The 18,545-nt window shown below is 42.0% G+C and overlaps 1 protein-coding gene across 4 annotated transcripts in view; it reads right to left on the bottom strand.

Moving 5' to 3' along the window:
* Positions 1-18,301, bottom strand: part of Ptpdc1 (protein tyrosine phosphatase domain containing 1) — a 46,644-nt gene extending 28,343 nt beyond the window's left edge. The window contains exon 1 of one of the 4 annotated variants that reach the window (XM_085831112.1): positions 18,019-18,301. The gene's annotated coding sequence lies outside the window, so the exon portion shown is untranslated. Of the gene's footprint in view, positions 1-5,037; positions 5,168-18,018 lie in introns of those variants that run through there. The other 3 variants (XM_021180811.2, XM_085831110.1, XM_085831111.1) reach the window with 3 other exon arrangements.
* Positions 18,302-18,545: the final 244 nt, after the last annotated feature.

The raw sequence follows: 18,545 nt of genomic DNA, 5'->3' as shown, positions 1-18,545 counted from the left end.
TGAAATATAGGCAGTCTAGGTTCAAATGTACTGTTTGAAAATTCAGTACAAAGAAAGGTAAACTAAACTTGGGCAAAGTAGCACATTCCTTTAATCCCAGCATGGGGGAGGCAGATCTATCTCTTTGAGTTTGTCTGGGTTCCAGGACAGCCGGAGCAATATAGAAAGACCCTGTCTCAAAAAAAGAAAATAAAGAAAAGAGAAAGGGAGAGAGGGAGAGGGAGAGAGGGAGTGAGGGAGGGAGAGAGAGAGAGAGAGAGAGAGAGAGAGAGAGAGAGTTAGAGTTAGAGAAAGAAAGGTAGAGAAAGAAGTAAAAACAATCTTACTACTACTAATAACCAAGATTGTGCTTTGACCTCCACGTGTGCCCTAACATGCACACATCTACACACAACACACACACATACACACATAGCACACATACATCATGCACACAGACACCAAAAAAGTCAAAACTAGATGCTGATATGGTACAGAAATTCTTACATTTTTATTTACAATTATTATATTGTTAAACTGCTTTTCTTTGTCATGTTTAGACTTAATGTTTTATGTTCCTGAATTTATACTGAAAATTCACATAAAAATGAAAATGCAAAACTGTCCATATCTGATTTCTGTGCCCATTCCCACTGACAATCATATACTTGGGTACATTTTGATTCCTTGGGAAGAAAAAAAAAATCTAACAGGAAGAATGGGGGTTATTTTGTTTTGTAAAATGAAGTATTTCCACCAAGTGGCTTCCGAAAGCGCAGCCTCCACTCTCCACAGGGTCAGTGTGCTCGTCCCATGCCTCTGGCTTGCATCGCTGTTAACATCTGTGGCTGGGACTGTGCACAGATTGGTGTCCTCAAAAGGGCTGACCACACAAGAGGCAGGCAGGAGGATCTCAAATTTGAAGCTACAAAGTGCGGCACTATCTCAAAACAAATACACCCCCTACCCTACCCTACCCTACCCCCACCCCCACCAACCAAGCAAGCAAGCAACCAACCAACCCCTTGCCCGCTCTGCAGCACTGAGGGCTGGGCTCTGGTAGAGCCTATCTCCTTAGATACAAGGGATGCTCTCCAAGCTAGAGCACTTGCTCAGCTTGCTGGAGGCCTGGGTTCAACCCCTCTCATTGTGAAAAGCCTCCACCAAAACAAATAGTGTAGCAGAATAGAAAGTTTGACTTTAATTACCTGAATAATTACTTGAGTTACAGGGTCAATTTTCACAAATCTGAGATATGTAATAAAAAGTCAGTTTGAGAAATTGACTATAAGACCCTCAGGTAACAGAAAGTCAGCTCTGCCCATATCTGCAGAGCCCTCCAGTACGCCATGCAGATTCCTTCCTTTCTTTGTGTTTGTCAATCTGCCTTTATCTGGGAATCTGCTTACCTCAGTTTCACTGCTGTAGAAATTTAAGTTTTCCTCTTTGCCCAGATGGCTGTAACTTTTCCGCCATTTTCCCCCTTTAGACTCCTTCTCACCTACCTTCCTCGAGAAAAGCCTGGATATATTTCCATCAGGTCTTAACTATCTACTTTTCATTAAAGGGGTTAATTGGTTTCTTTGGAAATGTCCTTTGGTATTTTTGTTGGGAGTGACCTCTGGCCTTGACTCCGGGTTAGTTTAGATGCACGGCTAAGGCTAACCTTCCCAAGGGTTTGCAGTGAGGTGTCCAGAGGCCTTCCCACTCTGGCTAAGGGAGCAGAATTACTTGCAGCCAGCTGACCTCTTACATTTTTCTGGCCTCAGACATTTGTACAGATCAGTACTCACCACTCTGCAGTTCAGCAAAGCTCTGAGGGCTTTCTAGGGTGGGGTCTCCCTCATTCTCTCTGAGACCTTATCTATGCAGAGCCTTCGGTTGAGTTCATCCCTCTGTGCATCTCTGGAAGGCCTGGTCCTCTCCCTAAACTAAGTCTGGAAACTGCCCCCAGGGAGGCAACTGGTGCAACCTCAGACTCCCCTGTTTACCCCCTGTTCAGTCTAAGAGACTGAAGCCTGGGCTGCCTACTTTCCAACCATTTTTAAAAGGTTGTCTAGAATTTTAGTTAGGGTAAGAAGAAATCTGCTTATTTATCTATTTGGAGTGATATCTTTCCACTCATCTCTGAAATTCAAATCTTAGATCTCTGAAACAATGTCTGCAGTATGCCACCATTGCATAGAAACAGTACAATTATACATAATTGCTGATCAAATATCATGATTTAAATATATTATAGAGTCAAAGTTCTGTTTAAAACTTAATGATTCAACTGCCAACGATATGAACTGGCTTGAGCGCTGTTTGTCTTCTTTTGCAAAATGAGGATTATATATATCTACTTTCATAGGTTCTTACAACCTATGAAAGACTTAGTGTTTGTGCATGTGTAACACCACTAAAGCAAGGCCAGCCACAAAGCAAACACTTGTTAGCTTACTTTACAATACTGTACTATTTTTCCATTTCTTCTTGGCTACAGTTACTTCATTTTGCTCCTACCTTAAAGAGTTTGTAAGAGATCCTTTGCATTTCCTGTCTAATTCTTCTGCTAGTAGTAACAGCTGAGCTTCCAAAAAGTCTTAAGGAAACATTAGGCCCATTCACAACTGACTTTATTCATATGCCTACCTACAGAACAAGGAGCTTCGATTTGAATCCCGACGTTCACTCTGTGATCACACATTATGTAACTCACTTCCTGACTCAATGACAAGTGCTTTGTTCACTATATCCTACAGTTCTTTTATCCCTAAAATCTCCGAAAATGACTCAACTGTTCAGAATTAGTCACACAGTTCACTAATTAGTACCCAGCACTTAGAGCTCAAGTGCAGTGGTGAACTATTACTCACACATCTAAGGAGAACAGTTAGGAAGTAATGTTCTATTTCCTAAGGAATTTGTTCACAGACTAAGTGGTGAGGTACTAGCGAATCCTCGGCACTCTCCTCTCTTTTCTGGATGCAACTGTGTTGTGCGTATTTCTTGGAGAGAATTTGTGAGGTCTTGCATTAAGCAAGTGCTCCAACCCTTCCCTGATGCTCTCAGCTCCAGCACTGCACCTTGGGCATGCATCAGGACACTTTGGGCACCTGTGAAGTGCAGATTCCTTGTCCCTGCTTCCTAGTGTCTGATTCCAGGGGGCACTCAGATTTTACTCTCTGGCGTTCTGATGTGTGAGGTTTTGTTCACTCTTAAGCACAACACTGCCAATGTGCTAAGATTCTAGACAATAATCACAGTTCAGGAAGGTGATGACTTATCCAAGCCATGTAGACACTATGATGCTCAAATGAAAGCGTATTTTATGCTCATTCATAATATGATGATGTGGCGGTTTGAATATGCTTGGCTCAGGGAATGGCACTATTAGGAGGTATAGCCTTGTTGGAGTAGGTGTGGCCTCGTTGGAGGAAGTGTTTCACTGTGGGCTTTAAGAACCTCTGCCTGCCGGGATGCTGCCATGCTCCTGCCTTGATGAAAATGGACTGGACCTCAGAACCTGTAAGCCAGCCCCAATTAAATGTTGTCCTTATAAGAGTTGCCTTAGTCATGGTGTCTCTTCACAGCAGTAAAACCCTAACTAAGATAGATGATAACCAAATGATACTAGCTCACTCCATGTCAGGAACTAATCCAATTCCTTTATATATCTTTATTTCTTCTAATTCTTATCATACCCTATTACATAAGACAGAACACTTATTCCTACTTTTAGTAGACTTTTGGTTTTCACATTTATTTAGTGTGTATGCACAGGCCACAGCACACACCTAGAACAATGCAAGTACAAGGACAGCGTCATATCTCAGATTCCTGGATACATTTACATCTCTCTAAGTTCTTGTAAGTCTTTCATCTTGACAATCTTTTTGTCCTCTTTCTGAATCCTCAAGAGATTGGATCTGTTTTCTTCTCAGCCCCAGCCCGTAGTTCCTCTCTGTTATGAAGCCTTCTCAAATGCCAACTATATATGGGACTCATATCTGAAGAAAGGCTCACCTATGCAGGCTTGGACACTATTAAAACAGCTTCTGGCAATCCTTAGGGAGAGAGCTGAGGCCATCTGACAAATCTACTTAGCAGTTTCTGTGATCTCACACCTGAACTACACCTTAGGGAAGTCTGCAAGCTGATTGCAAGGTTCCCAAGAGACAAGTCACACAGCATGGAAAAACAACACTCCACAAGCCCTCCTATTTCATCATTTAAGAAACTGCTGCTGAATTAATATTCTTAAGAATTAATATTCTTAAGAATATTCTTAAGAATATTAATTCAGGGTTAAAGTACAGCTTCTAAACCCTACCTGGGTTTACACACACACACACGCACACGCACACACATACACACACACACACACACACACACACGCATGCAAGAGCTTTCTCTAAAACTTACATGATTCTCACTAGACAATTCAGTTGTAGAGAAAGAAGAACACAGTTAGTAGACTCATCATGAGTCTCAAGACTTACTGTAAAGCTACAGCAAGGAGTAGGGAGGGGCAAGGAAAGAGTTTTGTTGCATCAATCAATGTAACAAAGCAGATTCGAGCAGAGTCAAAAAATACAGTTAACCAACTAAAAAATTTTTAATTTTATAAATACAGTGAGGGAAATGGAGAGGGGAGAGAGAGGGAGAGGAAAAGGGGGAGAGAGAGAGAGAGAGAGAGAGAGAGAGAGAGAGAGAGAGAGAGAGAATTAGTTAGTTTTGTATTTACACATTGGTACCCAAAAGAGATCCTCTAGAACCAGTTTCAGACAGCTGTGAGCCACCTGATGTAGCTGCTGAGTTTTAAATTAGGATTCTCTGCAAAAGTAGCATCTGTTTTTAACCATTTCTCCAGTGACTTAAAGTACTTTTTAACATCATTTAAAAGTTTCAACCTAGACAGCTCAGAGACCCAGGGTAAAACCAAATACTACTGGTCTTAACAAACAAACAAACAAACAAACAAACAAACAAACAAACCAAACCAAACCAAACAAAAAACCATTATCAACAAAATGACTCTCCTAATGGAATTCTGCTATCCTCATAGACTGGTACCTTACTCAGCCATCACCAGAGAAGCTTCCTCCTGCAGCAGATGGGAGCAGATACAGAGACCCACAGCAGGACAATGTGCAGGAAGAATGAGACCGTGGAACACACACAGCTCTAAATGGGCTGTCTCCATCAAACCCCTCCCCTCAGAGCTCAGGAATCCCTGAGGAAGAGGAGGCAGGCATAAAAGCCAGAGGGGATGGAGGGCACCAAGAGATCAAGGCCCTCTGAATCAACTGAGCAAGGCTCATATGAACTCAGAGACTGCAGCAGCAAGCGCGGGTCTACACCAGGTCCTCTGTGTATATATTGTAGCTTAGCTTACTATTTTTAGGGGACTCCTGAGCATCTGAACAAGTGGGTCTCTGATTCTTACGCCTGCTCTTGGGGTTCTTTTCCTTCTGTTGGTTTGCCTTATCCAACTTATATGTAATGAGTTGTTTTATATTATTATTCTTGTTGTTGTTTGCTATTCTTATATCATTATTATTTTGTTGTGTCTGGTATCTCTTAGAAGCCTGTTCCTTTCTATGAGAGGCAGAAAGGGAGTGGATCCAGAGGGGAGGGGAGGAGGGAAGAACTTGGAAGAGTAGAGTCACAGGAAACTATAATCAAGGTATACTGTATGAGAAAAGAATCTATTTTCTTTTAAAAAAATATTTATTTATTGTATATGAGTGCGCTGTAGCTGTCTTCACACACACCAGAAGAGGGCATCCGATCCCATCACAGGTGGTTGTGAGCCACTATGTGGTTGCTGGGAATTGAACTCAGGTCCTCTGGAAGAGCAGTCAGTGCTCTTAACCCCTGAGCCATCTCTCCAGCCCAAGAATCTATTTTCAATTACAAAAAAACTGTTCAAACTTTCTTTCTGTCAAAGACATTAAGAGAATGAGAAGAGGAAACAGACTGGGAGAAAATATTTCAAATTACATAGTGATAAAGGTGGTCAAGCATCCAATTCAGACAACTTACACAAACAAGTTCATTGAAAACGCTGTTATCTCTGTTGTAAAAAGTCAACTGGTGGTAATTAGAATGTTTTTAAGTAAAAAACCTTGAGTTAGTAGTAGTATGGGCTCTATCTAGTACCATATATCTACAATGCCAGCACTTAGGAGGTAGAGGCAGGAAGGGGCAAGTTCAACACAGCAAGAAATCAGTTACATTTTAAATCAGACTTATACATAATGGTGACCTGGGAATTTGACTGTAAACAAGTTAAAAGGTAAAATTAAGTTGCAGTGTAGTGATTTTTCACATAACTATGTGAAAAAATTGCAAAGCAAGAGGGAATGCCATTTGTATCGCTACAAGGAGAACAATAACATAGTATGAGGGACTTAGGTTCAGAACAAAGACAGATTATGTTACACTGCATTCCCTTTGCACATTACTGCGTTGCTTGAACTTTAAATCAAATATACTTTTGATATAAAAAAGGAGGAATAAATAAGAAAGAACAAAGTAAAATCAAATATGTGCTTGAATATGATAGGATGAAATGCATCTGTTTGTATGCTAACTTAAAGAAGAAATGGTCCAGTACCTGGACAAACACATCAAGAACACTGATGCAAGCATTTGGCAGTTCACTCAATATATGGAAAGAGAAAAATAAGCCATAATATATAGCACTAACCATGAGTTAACATGGCTAAAAGGAAAAATAAGAAAGAGCCTGGGCTGGCAACAGGGCTTGGCAGACAGAAGCACTTGCTGCATAAGCCTGACAACGTAAGGCCAACCAGAACCGACCCTGTGCAAGGAGAATGGACTCCCCAGAGTGGTCCTCTGCATACATGGGATGCACATATAAAACAGAAGCCAGAGCGTACAAAGAGGTCCAACAATAGTCTATCAAGTGCTGGCAAATACAGAGAGTGGTGGGAACACTCCTTTACATTTGCTCATAAAGCTAAACAGAGTGTTACATGAAATCTGAAAATCGTGTCCCCATCTGATGCCCATCACTCAAACACCTGCCCATGAGTCTCACAGAGCATTATTTATGATCGCACAAAGCCAGATGGAGCTGTGATGTCACACTGTACTAGGAATGCTGTTCTGTGATGGAAATGAAAGAGCTGTTTATCTGAGGGACTCAGGTAAATCCTAAAAGGAAACTGACTGTTCTCCACACGTGTTCTGGGATTGTGCTAAGTGAAAAACTCTGGTTTGAAAAGGCTATATATCATGTGAATACATTCATAGGCTTTCTGGAAAAGACAAAAACTGCACAGACAGCAAGCAAGCAAGTTTTTGCAAGGGTTTTCAGAAGGGTAGAGAGGGCTGACCAGGTACAGCACAGATTATTTTCAGGACCAAAAAAACTATCTTATTTTTTAGTGTTATGATAAATACATATAATCTAGTTACCGAGGACCATAGATTTTCACAACATAAAGAATACCTACCAATGTATTTTAAAATTCAAGATTTTAAAACATTAACCAAGAAGGGGATGGGTTGCAGCACAGATCCCAGAGGAAGCAAAGGAATTTAATCGCATTATAAAGGGAAGACAGACGCTCACTGTGGGAATGGTGAGAAAGGTACAAGTAACTTTGGAAATGAAGGGCGAGAGAGAGGGAACTATCTATCCATGGGTACTAGGTTCTGCTTCTACGGCGGTCAGGATAGCAATCCTAAGTCTGTCTCGTGTTCACCGAGACAGAGAATACAAGTGAAAAGACAGCAAAGGAAGGGCGACCCAGAACGTGGACTAGGAAGTTACAGGGGAGTAAGGAGGAAGTGAACCATGGCTGCAGGCGTGGCACTGTGGGAAACTCCTGCTAAGTTAACAGAGTTCTCTCCCTTATCTGCAAGGACATGTTTCCAGGCCTGTCAGTGAATGCCTGAAACCAGGCACAGTAATGGCCACAGATGTCCTCCACTCTTTCTAATGCATGCACACTTGCTATAGAATAATTTATAAAATAGGCAAATAACAGGTTAACAATAACTAACAAAATAGGACAATTGTAACAATATACTGCTAATAGTTATGTAACCACTAACAGTTATGTAAAATATCTTATTACATTCTAGCTTCTATGTTAGACAATACAATGCCTGCATGATTAGATGAAGAGAGGAGAAGGACACAGGTGTTGTGATGCAGCCATTAGCCTGCTGCACAAAGGTACACATGTACTGCTATATAATTGAACAGGAGGCCTGTGACGGCCTATGAGTGAGTGACTAATGAGTAGGTGGCACTCACAGCATGCATGCACTGGACAAAGGGATGACTCATGGCCAGGGCAGGAAAGGGTGGAGTGCAAGACTGCACCATGCTGCTCAGAATGGCACGCAATGTAAAATTTACAATTTTTTTTTAATTTCTGGAATTTTCCACTTCATAATTTCAAACCATGGTTAAATAGATAACCAAAGCCATGGAAAGCAAAACCACAAATAAGAGATCACTGCAGTAGAAGCATATATGTGATACACACACACATACACACACTCACACATCTGTGGTCACAGTCAGTCAGTTACCTGAAAGCAATGAAACCCTAGCTTGATGAGCATATCAGAGCAAATCTGGTTTCTAATACCATTCTCCAGTGAAGGGACACAGGAACCCTTGTGGAACCAACTCTTTTTAGGGCTGGAGAAGGGTATATTCAAGATAAGCCTAGATCATCTTGTAGTGCTACAAAGCAGGTAAGAACTCAAAACTCTAGTTGACAATGTCAAAGGAACAGGAGCCAAATGAAAGCATGCTTGATGGCTAAGCTGGAGCAGAGCGAATAGAGCAGAGCACAGCACAGCAGAGAGAGCAGAGCATAGTGAGAAGGGAGAACAGAGCAGAGCAGAGAGTGCAGAGCAGAGCAAGCAGAGCAGAGCGAGAAGGGAAAGCAGAGCAGAGCAGAGAGAGCAGAGCAGAGAGCAGCAGAGCAGAGAGCAGCAGAGCACTGCACAGCAGAGCAGAACAGAGCACAGCAGAGCAGGACAAGCAGAGTAGAGCCCACGCTGGCTAGCAGCAACATCCCCTCACATGCACAACTATAAATTCAGGCCATTCATGTAACATTTTATCAACTTTTGATAACATAAAATGATATCATTATGCTGGTATAGTTTTCCAAAACAGGAGAAAGGCACATACAGAAATAAAGGCTAAAGGGGAGGCAGACATACCTGTACATCTTCAGAGAGAAAGAGACCATGTGACAGGCACACATGAACCAACTCAATCTGAGAAATACTTGAGCCTTTAACAGGAACCACAAAAAACATGGTATGCAGAGTAGTAGAGAGCAAGGATAAATAAAACAGTCTTTGACCTTTAGGAAGTACATGCTTAGTAAAAGGGATAGAAGAGCACACCCTGAAATTAACAAGTGCAAATACTCTAAGGATGCTGTAAGCAAGGGAAATCAGATCTGATACAATCTGAAGAGAATCCAAGATTGAAGGCTAGTCTATAATAGGCTGCATTGGGCTCTAAGATCTCTTCATCACATGCCTAACACAGACTTTAAGGTAATATGTCATTTTTAAATCTATGAATATGCAGACATACATGTACTGAGTATATGAGTGGAGATCAGAAGAGAAACTCAGGTATAGCTCCTTGCCTTCTACCTTGTCTGACAGAGTCTTTTGTTTACTGCTAGCTATGCCAGATTAGCCAATCTGTGAGTTACCATGATTTCTTGTCTCCAGCTCCCATCCTGCTGTAGGAGAACTGAGATTACTAAAGTCATATGCCACCTCATTCACCTTACCTGGCATCCAAACTCAGCTCCGCATGTTTGCACCACAAGCCTTACCCACAAAGCCAATTCCTCAGCCCCTCACCTTAATTTTTTTACAATAAAAGAGTGGTGCTATTCTATAATTTGAGATCACCTAGACAAGTTAATTTTCTAAAAAAAAAAAAAACATTTAAAAGTCTAAATTTTAATATAGAAAAAATTGTTCAATTTGATTTTTGTGTTCACTTATTTGAGGAGTTGATTTGTCTGTCAAGAACTCTATACTGATCTAAGTAATAGTAACTCAGAAAACAAATGGGAGGTATAGGCAGGCTAGAAGTGCAATTATTCTGCCATACATTTATATCAACTTAAATCATTATGGGCATTCACCCTTCAAAAAAATCTACAAATCATCAGTAGCATTCCGCTTTCCATATTTTGAACCATGTCATCATAGAGAAGGACAGAAATGAGAATACTTTCCCCAAGTGTATCAGAACAAGCATAGCTAACCGCAGAGAGAAAAGCCCTCCCCTGTGGTTGATCCTTATCATCTTTGTTTAAAAAGCTTCTGCTCAAAGGAAAGCAAATGCTGAACTAAAGTCAGCTATTCCGTACAGTCCTTGCCTTACACAATAAGGCAGGATAAGATGGTGGCATGATAGGACCTTTACAAATTAGGTACAAAGACTTTCATGACTGAAATGAGCTCAGCTACTGGGTAGAAAGAAAGACATAGCAGCCAATTAGTAGAAATCTCATGTAAGAGGAGTTGGGAGAGATACATGCTGGCATTCACTATGGCATATTATTTTGGCAGTACACGAAAATATGAAAAAATCAAGGTATAATGCTACAAAAATAGAATTCAAAGGAAGTCAAAGATAAAATTCTATATATGTAAATGTGCATAGGAAAGGGCCTTGCTGTGCAAGCAGCTGGCCACAGTTCTCACTTGTGTTCTGCCTGCCTTTTGTCCAGTGAGATGACATTCATGCTTTGCTCTGGCTTCTCCTATGTTCTAAGCCCCAGCTCTAAGGGGCAGCACCTGATCTGAGCCAACCCTCCTTCCCTTTCACCCTAGCCTGAGACGATGGGATCAGCCTTCTCCTTTGGATACAGAGAATTCTGAATAAAGGCCCAGAGCTGAGCAGTAGCCAGTCTGCAGTAACCATAAACTCCAGTTAGAGACCTGCAATCTGGCCATAGCTGGGGCTGGAAAGGCAGGAAATGCCTTCTGGGAGCCCCAAAGCTAGGAAATGCCAGGTAGAGCCATTTTTCTTGATTTACTCTGGCTGCAGGGTTTGGCCAGGTCCTGTGCTACCTCCTTAGTCATGGTACCTAGCCTGAGGCTGGACCCACATATGCCAAAGGCAGTATGGAGATGACCTGTATAGAGTCATCAAGCCCCACCTACCTTTACTCTCCAGATGGGTGCTGACTGCTTAAACATGTCAGACAAAGTTCAAAGCTAACCGGACAGCCATTAGGGTTGAGTTTTTCACCTGCTCATTTAACTTTTGTATTTCTTAAGTCACACAACTTTGATACAAAGTTAATGTTTAAAAAAGCAAATTCTCCTTTTAAATTTAGGTTAATAATTCACACAGATGGAAGCAACAACTTGTAGCTTGTGACCAGGCCTGTTGATTACTATGGAAATGGGGCAGTCTGATGCTACCCTGTGCTCAACACTTGTGCTCAACAAACACCCCTGGAATTATTTAAAAAAAAAAAAAAGGAGGAGGAGGAGGAAAGAAAAGAAGCTTTCCCCACTTATGTTTCTACATTTTACTCTACATAATTTCTTTATGTCTTATTATTTTATTAAGATGATTGAACTAGTTTTTGAAAATTAGTTTAGTCACCTTTCTTCAAAAGCTCATGGTGGCTCAGATATCTGCAGATAACCAAAACACCACCCATTCTTACAACGGGTTAAAAATACTTAATGGCTGGGGTACAGCTCACTGAAACAGTACTTGTCTAATAGGTGCCAGGCCCTGCATTTGGTTTCTAGCATGAAAGTGTGAGTGGAGAAAAGGTTGATACACTTAGCACATATACATCCAAGGCAGATAATAAGGGTGGAGATTAAAACCTGAAGTGGTCAGCGGTTTAGACTGTGCTCTTGTACTAGGCCCAACAGGCCAGGCCCAGCCCAAATGCTCACTCGCACTAGATGTCAGGTTGTCAAACAGAATTCATAAGGAACCAGTGTCCCAAACAGAAGAAGATGAATAGAAGCCATTCTAAACCTGCATATCTCCTGTAGTTACCTCCAATGACCAATCTGGCTTTTTTCCTTTCCTTGCTTTTCTGCTTTCTCTACCTATAAAGCCAACCTCTTCCACTGGTTTGAGCTATAGGACCACCTTTAAATAGGATGCTTTCAGATTCAAGACTTTCTAGCATAGCCAACTACATCTGGAAAACATTAGAAGGAAAGTACAGTGCTGATTATGTCTCTGATTAAATCTCCCTTCGGGGGTGCCGCCAACAGAACCCCGCTGTCTTGGGACTAGGAAAGTGGAAATGGGGCAGGAATGAAAGGAAGAAAAAGAGAAGGGTCTTTTATTCCTGGGTCAGCAGTTTAGGTTTCTGAATTTGTCCTGTGCAGTAATTTAGTAACAGGAGTCTTCAAGTCCCAACTCTAGCAACAAAACAGCTGTCTAAACAGAACTGGAGGCACAGGGGTAAAGAACATGCTTATTGCCACGGAGCATCATATTAAAAAGTATGTCACAAAATCTAATACACAGGCTGGCGAGATGGCTAGTGGTATAAAAGTGGTTGCCCCCTCAACTGACTGACTTAAGTTCCATCCCTGGATCCCACTGTGGAAGGAGAGAAACAACTCCAAAAAGTAGTTCTCTAACCTAACACGGGCCATGACATGCATGTACCCACACTTCTACACACACCACAGCAACAATACAGCTTATACACATACACATCATATAGAGTATACTTCCACTCTACATATAACACACAGATAAAAGACTGGAAGAATACACAACAAAAATTAAGAATGGATTATAGGGGCTGGAGAGGTGGCTCAGTGGTTAAGAGCACTGACTGCCCTTCCAGAGGACCTGAGTTCAATTCCCAGCAACCACATGGTGGCTCACAACCATCTGTAATGGGATCAGAGGCCCTCTTCTGGTGTGTCTGAAGACAGTAACATTGTACTCACATATGTAAAATAAAATAAATCTTAAATATATATATATATACGTATATATAAAGAATAGATTATAGATTTTTATGTTCTTTTCTAATTACAGATTATTTTCTAAATTTGACTATATATCTTTGAAGAAAAACATTTTATTTATGAAACATGATTGTATTATATGTCATACTTCTTGGGAAGCAATATTGGGAACAAAATAAAATAAAAGCAGAGCCATGACATGAATTTTAAAAGCAGGCAATTAACAGAAGGCTCAAGCAATGGAGCGAATGTAAAATCTCTAGAACCAGGTATTAAAAACAAACAATAAATAAGAACTATCAAAGTCTGACTTGGCAAAGCTGTGAATCTAAATGCAAAATGTTTCCCTAAGTAGGTAACCTCAGAGTCCTCCTTATATCCATAGGAACTTGCTATAGAATTTTACATATAGGGAGACAAGTTGGGTAAAGGGAATAAAGTCCTAACCACAAAATGGAACAGGTGTGTATAGAACAATTTTATTTGAACTATAATTAATAGAGATAACTTAGACCTTTAAAAACGACGCCATTTCCTTCCTGTGATTATTTGTGGGTCGTCTGTTAACCTGCCTTCACCTATGGTGGCCAGCTACGTTTGCTATATAAAAATGGCAGCATTCAAACAGGAAGTCTGGTCTAGAGACTCATAGTTATCCACCCTGAGAGAGAAAGATCCCAAATAAATGAAGTATTTTGTATCAGCCAGATCCAGGCTATGTAGATCTGCCACTCAAAAAGTCGTTAACTAAATAACTACCCCCCCCCTTTTTTTTTGAGATACCATTTCACCTCAGTCATAATAGCTGTCATCAAAAACAAAAACAAAAACAAAACCCCAAAACCTCAAAACCAGTGAATGCTAATGAGAATACAAAGAGGGAAAGAAGCCTTCCAAGGTTCTATTTTTGATGGGAATATAAGCCACCCATCATGGAAACCAGTATGAGCTAGCTATACCAATCACTTCTGGGTATATCAAAGTCTGCTTACCACAGAAATACCTGCATATCCAGGTTTACTGCTGGACACAGCCTAGTTAGTGAACTAATCTTGGTGCCACCAATAAAGGAATCAGAAAACAAACTGTGATGTTTGAGGGAAATAGAACTGGAGATCACGATCCTAAACAAAACAAGCGGACTCCATGGAGAGAAGAGTCACTTACATTCTTTCATATGGAGCATCTAGGGGTGAAGATTGGGAAGGCCATGAAAATAAAGGATCTATTAGAGATGTGGAAGGGAAAAGTGGGTAAGAAAGGAAATAGATAGGGTGAATGTGATATCAATGTGTGTGTGTGTGTGTAAGTGTCATAATAAAACCTATTGTATGATATAATACACATTAATGGGGAAAAAACAAGAAAAAATTAAAATGGTAATGACCTGAGGTCAAGTGCTAAGTTCTAAAGCATGGTTAAAGAGTAATCTAAATAAACACATACTTGTATTCCACTGACACTTAACAAGGGCACTGCGGATACACAATGCAAAAAAATGCAGTTTTTTAAATTAAGGTTTTGGGGAAAACTGAATACCCATATGCAAGAAAGGAGAAGAAAAAGTGAAAAAGAAGGAAGAAAGGAAAAGAAAATTACACCACTTACAAAAATTAACTCAAAGCTGAACATGGTGGCGCATTCCTTTAATCCCAGCACTTGGGAGGCTGAGTCAGGGACATTTCTGTGAGTTCAGGGCCAGCCTGGTCTACATAATGAGTTCCAGGACATCCAGAACTATATAGTGAAATTCTATCTCAAAAAAAAAAAATTAACTCAAAACATATCAAAGATTTAAAAGGAAGATGTAAAATTTTAAGTCCTAGAATTGTGTAATTCCTAGACTTGCGTTATGGCAGCTATCAGTGTGTCAAAGAAAGTGCAGGGAATTATGAAGAAGAGGACACTTGTGAACCCTCAGGAGACACAAGCATTGCTCTAAGCAATACAGAGAAAAGTATGGCAGTTCCTCAAAACACAAACAAACACACCATGTCTGAGCATCTACACAAAGGTCTGAAATCAGTTTGTCAGAGTGTTATGTGTGCTCCCATGTTTACGCTACACTATTCACAGTGTGCATATGCGCCCGCACACATACACAGACGCATATATGCATACACACATAGAAACCCTATTAGTTTCTACACACGGCTGGAGGTGGGAAGCACGATGCTAAGGAAATGAGCCGAAAGGAAAATACAACAGAAGAGAGCAGAACAGAAGTCAGAGAGGTTGAGGGGATGACAGGGGAGTGGAGAGATGGTTGTCAGCAGGAATGCTAGAAAACGGTCACACAGGAGGAACAGGACTTTCCCCTCAGTTGTACAGCATCATGACTACACTCAGCACTATCGTGTTGTATGTTTCCAGAGTGCCAAATTTCAGATTTTCTCACCACAAAAAAATGAAGCAGTAGATGCTAATTTACTTCACACACCAGTCACAAATCATAACATCATTTTATATAGCAATATATAAAAGTACAAATGGCCAATTTAGAGTAATTTATAGGAAAAGCCTCAGAAGAACGGAGATAATAGAATGCTGTAGAGCACTTCCCCAGCGTGTGCAAGGTCCTGGGTCCCATCCCCAGTACTGCAGATAATACACAAACAAATAGTAATATCAGCCAAGCAAGGTACCTGCAGTAATTAGTGTTTAAAAAATGAAAACCAAGGAAAAGAGGGGTATGTGTGTGTGTGTTAGAAGTTAAGCTGAAGAATACTGGCATTTCATGGAAGAATTTTAAAATTATAAAAATTATAAAATTATGGGAAATCCTTAACTGTACTCTTACTTATTTTCCTTAAATCCTCTATTCTCTGACACACAATGTATTTTTATTGAGACTTACGTGTTTAAGACTTTCATAGCATATTTCTTGACCATGTTAGTTTTGTAGATGTTAGTTAGATTTATCACAATCTATAAATGCACTGCTTTATTTAGTGTTTTCTTCATATACTAATTTTTATAAGACCAGGCATCTTGAAGATCCTCTTCATATCACCAGTATCAAAGGCCTGGAACATAAGTGTTCATAAATATTTTCAGAGACACTAAAGATATGATTGTGGTCATGGGAAACTCTAGATGGCCTTTTTTGCCTTTAGTTTTCTCAGAATCTGTTAAAAATGACCCTTTTTTTTTTTTGGTTTTTCGAGACAGGGTTTCTCTGTGTAGCCCTGGCTGTCCTGGAACTCACTCTGTAGACCAGGCTGGCCTTGAACTCAGAAATCCGCCTGCCTCTGCCTCCCGAGTCCTGGTATTAAAGGCGTGCGCCACCATGCCTCGCTTTGACTTTCTTTCTTTCTTTTTTTTTTTTTTTTTCTTAAAGTGTATTCAGTAGTGGTCAAGGAAGATCATATAAAAAGAGAGAGAGCTATTCAATAGTGTTCTCTCAATTCGTTTGGATTCCACCAACAAAGGATTTTCTTCTGATGAAAACCCATCCTCCCTTAAAAGGACATGAAATACTGTTGAGATGGGGAATCTGGGTCTCCAGGACACAATGCTGTGAAGGCACCGGTATCGGGTTAGGAATTAGTTATTGCTAAGACGGACTATGGACTTCCAAATGGGAATCGTCTATGAGGTCTTAGGCAAATTTCATGCTGGTCCCAGTTTGTCTCTAAGACCTGGGTATCCACACTTTTTAAAAAGCCACAGGTGGGGCTGGTGAGATGGCTCAGTGGGTAAGAGCACCCGACTGCTCTTCCGAAGGTCCAGAGTTCAAATCCCAGCAACCACATGGTGGCTCACAACCATCCGTAACGCCCTCTTCTGGAGTGTCTGAAGACAGCTACAGTGTACATACATATAATAAATAAATAAATCTTAAAAAAAAAAAAGCCACAGGTGGGATTCGTGGGTAGCGAGAAGTTTCACTACAACTGAACAGGTAGAAACCACATGGTGATGAGTGAGTGGTTTGGGGCCATACATGCGTGTTTACTTCTTATTTCTTTCCACTAACAGCTCTGATTGTGGCAAATCACCCAAGCCTTCCTTTCTCTCTGAGGGAAAGACAAAAACAAAACAACAACCTGGAATGACACTTTGTGGTTAAACTCAAGAAAGCTTATGCTGTGCAGGGTCGGGGTTGAGGGTGAGGTGGAGGTGGATATATACATGTTCACACAGGTTAATGGTGCCCGCCATGATAACAGCTTCTCAGGCTCCTTCAGCTCGCAGTCAACGAATGATAAGTTTGTGTTCAGTTTTTAGCATAGACAACGCTTGCTGGAATAATTTGATCAGGACCTTCGGAAGAGCAGTCGGGTGCTCTTACCCACTGAGCCATCTCATCAGCCCCACCTGTGGCTTTTTAAAAAGTGTGGATACCCAGGTCTTAGAGACAAACTGGGACCAGCATGAAATTTGCCTAAGACCTCATAGACGATTCCCATTTGGAAGTCCATAGTCCGTCTTAGCAATAACTAATTCCTAATAATTTCCCTAAAGCACTGTTTCTCAAGCTCCACCCCTCTCCTCCCTGGGCCTTTGTTTACGAAATTTTCTTTTCCATTAAAATTTAATACCACAGGTAGGGTGTATCTATGGTGTGGTCCTCTGAAAGGCCACAAACCCTTTATTATATAAGAAAACACACACACACACCAGAGCAGGGACATCGACATCATCATCATCATTATCAACGTTGAGAATGCATGTCAGGAGAAAAAGTGACTTGGTCAAGGTCACGTGACTCGTTTACTGACAGAATGAGGTCCGAATTAGGGATCACAAAGTGGTAGCCTGATAGCTGCTTGTGCCTGTCTTGTCTGCTTTATTTGTAATGAAGAACTAGTTGCCAATATTTCTAATCAAGAGATTTCAACTAAAACACCCAAGCAAGCCTCCAACTGCTCCCGAGAAATCAGAGTGTCGCAGCACTTGAGCAAGACAGAGGGGCGCCCGGTGGCCCTGGTCCCCCGCCCCGCCTCTAGGGATGCGCCTCCAAATAACGCCTCCCTGGATAACCCGCCGCGTAAGGACAACCGTCTGGGGACCGCTCGGCGGGCGCCTAACTGGCTGCGGACTCCGAACCTCTTGGCGCGCTTCGCTCTCCGGCTTCGGAGCCCTGGAGACGACGGGTCGGTGTCTCACGTCTAGGGCCGGGAGGCGCGGGCGGAGAGGACCGGTCGGCCCCGGGCGCTGCTCGGGCGGGTTCCGCGGCGCTGGCCTGCCCGCAGGCCCGGCCTCCCCGCCGCGCCTCTGAGCAGGGGGACTCCCCGCCAGGCGCGCTACACAACGTCTCCCTCGGGCGCGCGCACGGGCCACTCCACAGCCCGGCCGCCGAGGACGCCCTATCGCCGCCGCGGCCTTGCCCGCGCCCGACCCGACAGCCAATAGCCGGAGCCGCTCGGTGCACGTGACACGCGCCAGCCAATGGAGACTCGAGGCGGCCCGTGATGCGGCGGACAGCTCCTAAGGTTTTCGGGCGCCGCTGGGAGGCCGAGCTGGGGCTTGAGTGGTCGCGCGCTGAGCCGACGGCGTGTGCGCGGAAAGCCCGCCAGCCTGCAGCATGGGGGGCGAGGGGCACCGACTCCCCACGAGTCCCGGTGCGGAGTCGC

This window comes from Mus caroli, unplaced genomic scaffold, assembly GCF_978045245.1.
Source record: "Mus caroli unplaced genomic scaffold, Mus_caroli_1 scaffold_15, whole genome shotgun sequence".
NCBI classification, from domain to species: domain Eukaryota; kingdom Metazoa; phylum Chordata; class Mammalia; order Rodentia; family Muridae; genus Mus; species Mus caroli.
The sequence above is the reverse complement of the archived record's forward strand: the minus strand, read 5'-3'. Positions and strand labels throughout refer to the sequence as shown.